Genomic DNA, 10,067 nt, shown 5'->3' with positions numbered 1-10,067 from the left:
AACATACACTTTTTCGTATATAAAGCCATTTAGAAATGCACTTTTGACATCAATTTGAAACAATTTAAAATTCATGAAACAAGCATAGGCAAGCAAAAGTCAAATTGCTTCTAATCTAGCTACAAGAGCAAAAGTTTCATCATAATTAATACCTTCTTCTTGATTGTAGTCTTGAGTAACTAGCCTTGCTTTGTTTCTTACCACATTTCCCTGTTCATCCAACTTGTTTTTAAATGCCCATTTTGTACCAAAAATTAGATGGTTAGTTGTTCTTGGAACTAAGGTCCAAATTTTGTTCCTTTCAAATTGAAGAAGTTTTTCTTGCATAGCAATAATCTAACTCTCTTCCTTTTCGATTTCCTCAAAGTTCTTTGGTTCCACTTATGAAATGAATGCCAGATATTCACAAGTTTCCCTTAGTCCTTTCTAGTTTTGACACCTTGCGAGGGATCACCAATAATTTGTTCTTGAGGATGATTTCTTACAAATCTCCAGCTTCTAGGTAGATCATTGTATTGATTTTCAACTCTTTGCAAATCTTCTAGAGGTGGTTCTTCTCCATCTTTCTCCTTTGAGTTCTCTCCATCATCTTTTTTGCTGTCCAAGATCATTTTTTCCATTTTCTTCTCAATATAATCTACATCATCATCAAATACTACCTTTCTTTGTGCAGCATTAGCATCATAAAAAACAATATGAATTGACTCTTTTATGACTAAAGTTCTTTTGTTAAACACTTTATTGCTTTAAAGTTTAATTCATAACCTAAGAAAATAGCTTCATCACTCCTAGCATCAAACTTTCTTAAGGTATATTTTTCATTATTTAAAACAAAGCATTTGCACCCAAAACTCCTTAAATGTGAAATGTTTGGTTTTCTTCCTTTAAGGGGTTTTAGAAATTATGACTCTAATGAAAACTCTATTCAAAATGCAAACGACTGTGTTCACAACTTCAGCCCAAAAATATTTTAGTAAATTGTTTTTATATAGCATTGTTCTTACTTTTCTTTTAAAGTCCTATTTTTTTTGTTTTAACAACTCCATTTGTTATAGAGTTTTAAGAGCTGAGAGTATATGATCAAAACCATTCTCATTGCAAAAGATTTCAAAATCATCACTTTTAAACTCACTACCATGGTCACTTCTAACAATAACAATGGTAAGCCCTTTCTCATTTTGCACTCTTTTACAATGTTTAACAAAAGTAGGCAATGCATCATCTTTATGAGTAAGAAAGTATACCCATGTATATCTCAAGTAATCATCTACAATAATAAAGCCATATGACTTGCCTCCTAGACTAGTAACAATAATTGGTCCAAACAAGTCAACATGTAATAATTCAAGTGATCTAGTAGTTGAGATTATTTTCTTAGATTTAAATGAACTTTTAACTTGTTTCTCAAATTGACATGCATCACAAACCTTGTTATTTTCAAAAGATATCTTTGGAAGTCCAGTAATTAGGTCCTTTGTTAAGAGTTTTGAAATAATGTGCATGTTAGTATATCCTAATCTTCTATGCCACAACCAACTATCACATACATCTTTGGCTATAAGACATGATTCACTACTAGGCTCAATTTCATCAAGAAAGATAACATACATGTTCTTAATTTTTTTTCCAATAAATGCAACTTTGTTAGTGTCAACATCAATTACTTGACATCCATGAGAACCAAAGCAAACTCTAAAGTCTTTATCACAAAACTGACTAATACTTAGTAAGTTATGTCTTATACTTTTAACAAATAAAACATGCTTAATTTGAGTTTGAGAAGTGTTACCAATGGTTCCAATTCCTTAGATAACACTTTTGGAGTCATCACCAAAGGAAACAATACCACTCTTCTTCCTATCAAGCTTTGTAAACAATTTCCCATTGCTAGTCACGTGTCTTAAGCAGCCCATATCCAAATACTAAGGCTGCCTTTCTTTTGGTTGAGTTTCAAAACATTAATCCTTTTACTCTTACTCAACCTATAAAATAATTTTTAATTTTTCTTTAGAGGTACCCATACTTTGATGGGCCCTGGGGGGTTAACAAGCACATGAGATCTTTTAGGCACCCAAACCAATTTGGTTTTGGGAAGGTTACTTCCATTATGATAGCAATCATAAGAGAAATGACTTTTCTTGCCACATACATAGCAATGACGTGAGGATGCATTACTTCTCTTTCTAAAAATTGTAATGCCTTTTGGGCTCTCTTCATTTTTCAATTTCAATTTTGAGCTCTCTTTCATTGAAGCTTTGAAAGCAACATTTTCAACCATTACCTTTTCTAAGGCTATATTTTTGCTCTCTACTTCCAATTTCAAGAGTTCAAAATCTGTTTTGGAATGTTCAAGTTCAATTTGAAGCACATTCCTTTGATCAAAAGCAAAATTAAAATCATGCTTAATTGTTTCTAGTTCATCATCCAATACTTGTTAGTTAAAATTCTACTATGCAAGTATACGTATCAAATAGATAGTATATAAGCAAGTAGAATATCGATCTCACAGAGAATTGATATAAAATTTTACTAAGTATTAAATTTAGAACAATTTAGTTTTATTCAAATAATTAAAATATAAATTCTAATTAAACTAAAAATTACTCAACTAAAACTAATTTAATTAAAAATTAAAGCAACAAGATAATTGGGTAAAAAGCAAATCAAACAAGCCTAGGATTACAATATCCCTCACACTTCATCTAAATCTTACCTCTCTTCCTTAACTTATTTCATTGGGTTGAATTGGTAACCTAGAGTCCTCAATTATTTATAAAAGTCTCCCGACTTATCTTATAAAAATATATATTTTAATCAAAAAACTATATCTCTATGTGAATTGAAATTAAAATAGACTCATTAAGTTCAAACTCTAATCTGGTTACATAAGGCCTATAGGTATATACCTATCCTATACGCAAATCAACTAATATGATCATATGCTATCCAATTTTAGTCTACACTAAACTCTTTTTTTTAAGTTTGTTTAGGTTCCTAAATCAATTTAATTGGTGATCAGGCAATGAAAAGCATTAAGAACAAATTGAAATAAACTATTCCAATCCCATTAAAGATAAGCAAGAAATAGATTAAAAATTTAGATTACATATGAGTTCAACTGCAATCCTAGAAAAATAGTTTAGCTATGCATAATTGCAAAAACAATTAACATTATAGAAATTTCAACCACTGAGAGTAACAAGAAAAATAAAAGCTAAGAAAAAAAACAAAACGATTAATTGCAGCTTGTTTCTCAAGTTTTTGCCTCAACTTTTGACTTCTTAAATCTCCAAAGGTAGTCTAACCTAATTTCTCCTAAAACATACCATTTACATTAAAAAAATCTTAACCCACAATTCCCTAAATTAACCTACTAATTCTAACTATCGGGCTTAAAATTGTAATAAGGCCCAAACATCAATTGTCAACCTTAAAATTGAAATTTTCGCAACAGTACACCCAGCCATTTTCTGAAGTGATTTTTTCTATCTTCAAAGTAGAACTGGGCAAAGTGATCTCATGAAAGTTGTGGCTCTATCTTTTAACTTTCCAATGGTCTAAGAATCGCATTATTTGGAGTTTAATAGCATGAGTTATGGTCAAAATACTAACACATATGCAAGCATACTCTATGTCTGTCAACACCTTACTTTCCAAAACTAAGCATAATTCTTTTAATTGTTACAAAAAACATAAAAACTAATAAATAATAACCAAATTAAAGAAAATAAACATAAAATTAAAATAACTCATTTAAAACTAAACTAATTATAAAAACAACTAAAAATAACTAAATTATAATTGAAAATTAAAGACTTAGCAAATATTTAATACAAAATTGGACTAAAATAATTCTATAAAATAGAATTATCAATGTTATGGCTTTGTTCCTTATTGTTTTAAATTTCAATGCAAGCCTTTCAAATTCAGCATATAAGCAATCATACTCATCTTGAAGTTCATCATAAGAAATATAACAAGAGTTAAATGTTACCTCAAATTTTTCTTCTTTTGCCATTAGGCAGAAATTTGCTCTTTTTTTTCAATTTTTCTTTTTCTTTCTCTAAGCTTGAAGAATCATCGTTAGACCATGTTGCTGCCACCATTGCTCTTTTTGGTTTCTTCATTTTCTTTAAAGATTTTTCCTTGACGAGTAGGAATTCGGATTTGAAATGACCAAATTTTTTACATTCGAAGCAAACCATTTCATCCTTTTTGTTGAGATCACCCTTGTGCTTATTTTTCCATGAAGAACCTTGATCATTCTTATAATTATTTCGTCCAATCCTTCTACCTTTTGTCCCATGAGCTTTTTGAATCTTCTAGCTATCATGGCTAACTCTTCATCATCATCACTTGATAGATTTTCTAGTTCTTCCTCAAGTGTGCTGATCTTTAAAGTACGATTTTTCGTTTTCTCTTTAGCTTCTTTTTTTTCCTACTCTTCTTCTTTTTCTTTCATTTCAAGTTCATGTGTGAAGAGTGAGCACTAGATTTCATCAAGAGTAACTTTATTAAGATCTTTAGCCTCTCAGATGGCAATGAATTTAGGTTTTTAGCTTTTTGAGAGGCATTTAAGCAACCTCTTAACTAACTCATGTTCAGAGATGGTTTTGCCAAACTGATTGAACTTGTTTGTAATGTTGGTAAACCTATCAAACATGATAGAGATGTCTTCACCCAGTTTCATTTTGAACAGTTTATAGTTATGGGTGAGTAAAACAATTTTAGACTCTTTAACTTGAGAAGTCCCTTCACGAATGACTCTAAGGTTTTTCCAAATTTTCTTGATTGTGATAAAGCTAGAGATTTTATTGAATTCAATGGGAGTCAATGCACAATGGAAAGTGTTAATAGTTTTAAAATTGATTTGAACTTTTTTTACTTCAGCTTCAGTCCACTCTACCCTTGGTTTGAGAATTTTCTCTCTCATGACAAAACTAGGTGAGGTGAGAATATAAGGTCATTCTGTAGTTACATCTCACATTTCATAATCAAGAACTCTAATATAAATGACGTTTTAGTGCTCCAATAAGCATAATTTGATCCATCAAATCGAAAAGGCTTATTTGTGGATTAATCCTCAACAACAACAAACTTTTGCATAGCCATTTAGATTTCCCTTAAAGATGTTAAGCCTTAATTTTAAGGGTGTTAGGGAGGGTGAATAACACTAAAAATTTTAAAGGTAACTTTTTGTGCTTGAAGAGCTCTTTATTAAATAAGATAAAGGGTTTAAAACTTGTTAAAATTAAGAGACAAGAAGTAAGGAAAAGTTGAGAGAAGTGGACAAAACACAAGTGTTTATAATGATTTGGTCCCCTTGACCTACATCCACTATCTTGATCTCTCAATGAAGAATTTTTAACCTAACTTCACTAAACCAGTAGAATTAACAACTTTCACCAAGTTTTTACAAGATGAGTTGTTAACCCAAGCTCTAATCCCTTATAATAAATCTTAGAATGCTTCCCACACTTTAACCAACCAAGAAATAAGAAGAAAACTTTGACCGTTGGAGTTTCCTTTTATACTTGGAAACTCAGATTTTTCTGTTGGAGATAGTTTTTAGCCGTTGTCAGAAAATTTGAGGCCTTTTTAGCAGTTATTTTGTCTTTTAGCATTGAAATTCAAATAAGCAGACAATGTTCCATTATTGTTTAAAGGCAAGCTTTAATCGATTAAGCTTTATTTGACTAGCACTATCTGGTAGCTTTTTTCACTAGTTAACTAGTTAAAGGACACTCTAATTGATTAAAAACATTTTGTTTTCAAACTTATCGAACTAGTAATCTTCCTTTAATTGGTTAATTCTTTCTTTAATTGATTAGGGCTTCTTTTCCTTCAACAATATTATTGGAATATAATATACTTTATTATATCATAAAATATAAGGTAAAATGCCCTAACCTTCTAAGTTTTTGTCATAATTATATGCGGGTCTATTAATATTCGAAATGAATAGTCTACTCAAAAAGAATATCTTTTGCTAGACATATAAGTTATATCGTTAGCCCACCATCAATGTTTCAATTACTTTTTTGATATGGCAATAGTTTTAGGATTTTAACTTTCATTAATTTTAAAATTACCACTATATAAAATACAATTTTTTTCTATCTTTACCTAAGCTTTCTCTTTCTTTCTCACTAAATTTTCTCCACCATGGACAACTACAATGGACGACATGGCAAGCATCAATCAAACATTCCCCAATCGAATCTAGCCATAGGAACATGGAATTGAACGTTCCCCTACTAGATCCAACTGTAGGAACGTTGGATCTGGCGCTCCCTTGCGTTTGTCAACATTCCTCGACGTCGCCATATCTAGCCGAGGAGTGCCATATCCAACCGTGAAGTGGCCAGTCGGTGTAAAGGAGTGCTGCTAGCTATTTTGAAGGGGAGGAAAAAAGTGGAGAAAGAAAAAAGGTATTTTAAACATTTAACGTTTATCTGTTAACACCATTTAAATATATCACAAGGATATGTTCAAATAAAATTAAGCACAAAAATAAAACAATGCCAAAATTTCCCACTAACCAATTACATCAGAAGATTCCATAATACCCATGTCATAAACATGTTTCTTGAAAGTGACAGGGCACAATCCCTTGATTAAAGAATCAGTTATCATGTTATCAGTTGTAATATGTTTTATTGAAGTGTCACCTACTTTCACCAATTTTTTAACTGTCAAATATTTATCTCCTTGTACTTAGCCCTTGTGATATCTCCATTGTTATTAGTGAACTTAACTATTGCAACATTATCATAAAGTCAATCATCAATAATTTTTTAATGAGATTTCTCAACTAGGCAACTTGTGTAGCTATTCCATAACATGCTGCAAATTTTGCTTATATAGTGGACAAGGCCACAAGTTTTAGCTTTATACTTTTTCAAGATATTACACCACGTGTCAGCATATTAGAAAACATCCTAATGCTGATTTCCGATCATCTAAACACTTGCCAACATAAAAATGTATAACCTTCCAACATAAGCCTTTTAGCCTTTTGACAAATTAGCATGAAATCCTTAATCCTCTTCAAATATCTCATCACATTTTTTATAGCTTCATAATGATCTCTATCAAGATTAGATCATTATCTTCTAAAAAGATCTATTGTAAAAGTAATGTTAGGCCTTGTGCACACTTGTGCATACATCAAGCTCCTTGTTGCATTACCATATGGCACCGTTTTCATAAATTCCCCCTCAACAACATTGTCAAGATATTGCACCAAGTACATTTTATCACCTTTAACAATCAACATCTCTTCACTATTTCATTCATGCATAGAAAATCTATCTAACACACGATCGATTTATGCACACTGAAAGTCCTAACAAGTGAAGAGATCTATCTTTATGGATTTCAATCCCAATGACATAGGATGTTTTTCCCAAGATCTTTAATGTTTGTTTCGATAATAATTTTCTTAGTCTCTTGCAACATGCATAAATCACTACTTGCAACCAAGATATCATCAACATACAAGATGAAAAAAATAAGCTTGCTTCCACGGTTTTCAGAAATATGCATTAATCTACTTTGTTCTCAACAAAATCAAAAGAGATTATCAATTCATAAAATTTAAGATACTACTGACGAAAAACTTGTTTGAACTCATAAATACACTTTGAGTCTACACAAAAGATGATCGTAACTATACTCTTTAAACACTTAAGTTACAACATATAGACCTCTCTAATAGGATTCTCATTCAAGAAAACAATCTTAACATCCATTTTGTACGGCCCTAAATCATAATGAGCTACTAGTGCCATAATTACTCTAAAAAGCATTTTTGTAGAATACAGGAAAAAAAGCTCCATTATTATCAATTATTTTTCTTTAAAGTTCCACAATCTTCAAAAATATGTATCAGTCTATTTTGTTCTTAACAAAATCAAAAGAGATTATCAATTCATCAAATTTAAAATACTACTGACGAGAAGCTTGTTTAAACTCATAAATACACTTTAAGTCTACACAAAAGATGATCTTAACCATACCCTTTAAATACTTAAGTTACAACATATAGACCTTTCTAACAAGATTCTCATTCAAGAAGACAATCTTAACATCCATTTTGTGTGGCTCTAAATCATAATGAGTTATTAGTGCCATAATTACTCTAAAAAGAATTCTTGTAGAATACATGAATAAAAGTTCCATTATTATCAATTATTTTTCTCTAAATTAAACCTTTAGCAACCAATTTGGTTTTAAACCTCTAATGTTTCTTTTGAAACCTTATTTGGTCTTGTACACCCATTTAAAACCAATTGATTTGCAACCCTCAATTAGCTCAACAAGTTCTCAACCACAATTGTTTGATATAGATATTACTAGATCTAATTAAGGACTGGAAATAGCTTTTGAAAAAGTTACTGAATCAAGTACTTGACCAATATCGTAATCCTTTCCAAGGTAGAATTCGTAGATGTAGCTTCCTTACCCTCATGGATTTTTTTTATTATTGACACTTGTTTTACGACATTTTGTTATTGAGAAATCTCTTCAAGAATCGCTTAAACTTATTCTTACTTCCCAACTTGTGTATTTACCACAGTATCATACAATATGGGTATAGATATACTTATAGTCTTAGTATGCTCTCCCTGATCTCTATCTTGAGAGCAACTAGTATTAGCTACATATAACTTTAAAAATGTTGTTATTCTTGCCTCAACAATTTTGTCTCCTCCACTTGAGAAATAAATTTATAACCCATGAAATGATCTAAGTACCAAATAAGTCAAAGAGGCGGTTGCTGGAGATGATTGAGCATAAAGATTTAGAGATTGTCGACAAAAATGCTACTATTAAGACTTATCTTGATAAGATTCTAATCTTCTATTTTTTTTATTTTGTAAGTTTGGGCCCCTAAATCATATAAAATTTTTCCTAGACAAATAATGGTTGGCTTTTTTATTTTTATTTTATTTAAAGCATTTTTGTAGTTTCTTATTTCTAAATTCTTATAAAATGTCTCAGCAACATGGTAGTAGTACCACATCAACATCACATTATCACTTAAAATCCATGCATGTGTTTGATCAACATCACAGTAGCATTAATTATTGCATCATTCTTTGAATGTCAAATCATCAGATTCAACACCACATCAACAAGAATATGTTATGTCAATACAAGTCAAATACTATGTTAATATAAATAAAGGAAAGAGTGTGGTACCGTTTTAATGATTAGATTGATTTTGTTAACTTTTATAAATTATTGTACATGAATTAAATCTATCGTTTTGACAAAGCATAAGGACAAATTGTATAATTTGACCATTTATATTGTACTTCATTCTTTTAAGATTTGAATATGAAACTTTTAAATTAAAAATATCAAATTTTTATAATTGGAATATCTTTAAAACCATATGTTTTCTACTTATAAGCATATGTTTTAAGTATACGGGGAATCATTTTAATTTAGTGAATTAAAAGGACTACTCAAATGGTATAGAATTCCTCAAGTGCCTTATAGTTAATGCATGTTTTGCCTAACTTTTTTTCAGCTTATCTATTTCTTAAAAGCAAAAGTCAAGCCAAACATGATCTTTTGAGAAGCTCTTAAAAAAAATAACTTTTTTTTTAAGAACAAATTTAAAAAAAAAACCTCCAAGGAACAGCTTTTTCTTCTCTTCCTTTAAAAATACAAAAAAAATTTTATTTTTGTTCCAAAAATATCCTCATTTGTTAAAAATAATTACAATATTACCCTCTTAAAAAAAATACCTTCTATGATAATTTTAACAAAAATTATAACTTATAGAAAAGATTTTATAAAAAATATTTTACCAAACAACTTTAATTTAATTTTAAAAGTTATTATTTTTCATAAGAACTTCATAATAGTTTTTAAGAGCAATCTTGATTGCTACAAGTACAAATCAATCGAAATTTTTAAATTTTACAAATAAAATTTAAAGATAAAAATATATCTTATTAAACTATATTTTGTAAAATTTATGAATTAATAATTACTAAATACACATACGACTTTGAGAACCTTCTAATCTTAAAAGAGTAAGAGAACTTAAA

This window comes from Theobroma cacao, chromosome 5 (genome assembly GCF_000208745.1).
Source record: "Theobroma cacao cultivar B97-61/B2 chromosome 5, Criollo_cocoa_genome_V2, whole genome shotgun sequence".
Taxonomy (NCBI): Eukaryota; Viridiplantae; Streptophyta; class Magnoliopsida; order Malvales; family Malvaceae; genus Theobroma; species Theobroma cacao.
This window is presented reverse-complemented; position numbering follows the sequence as displayed.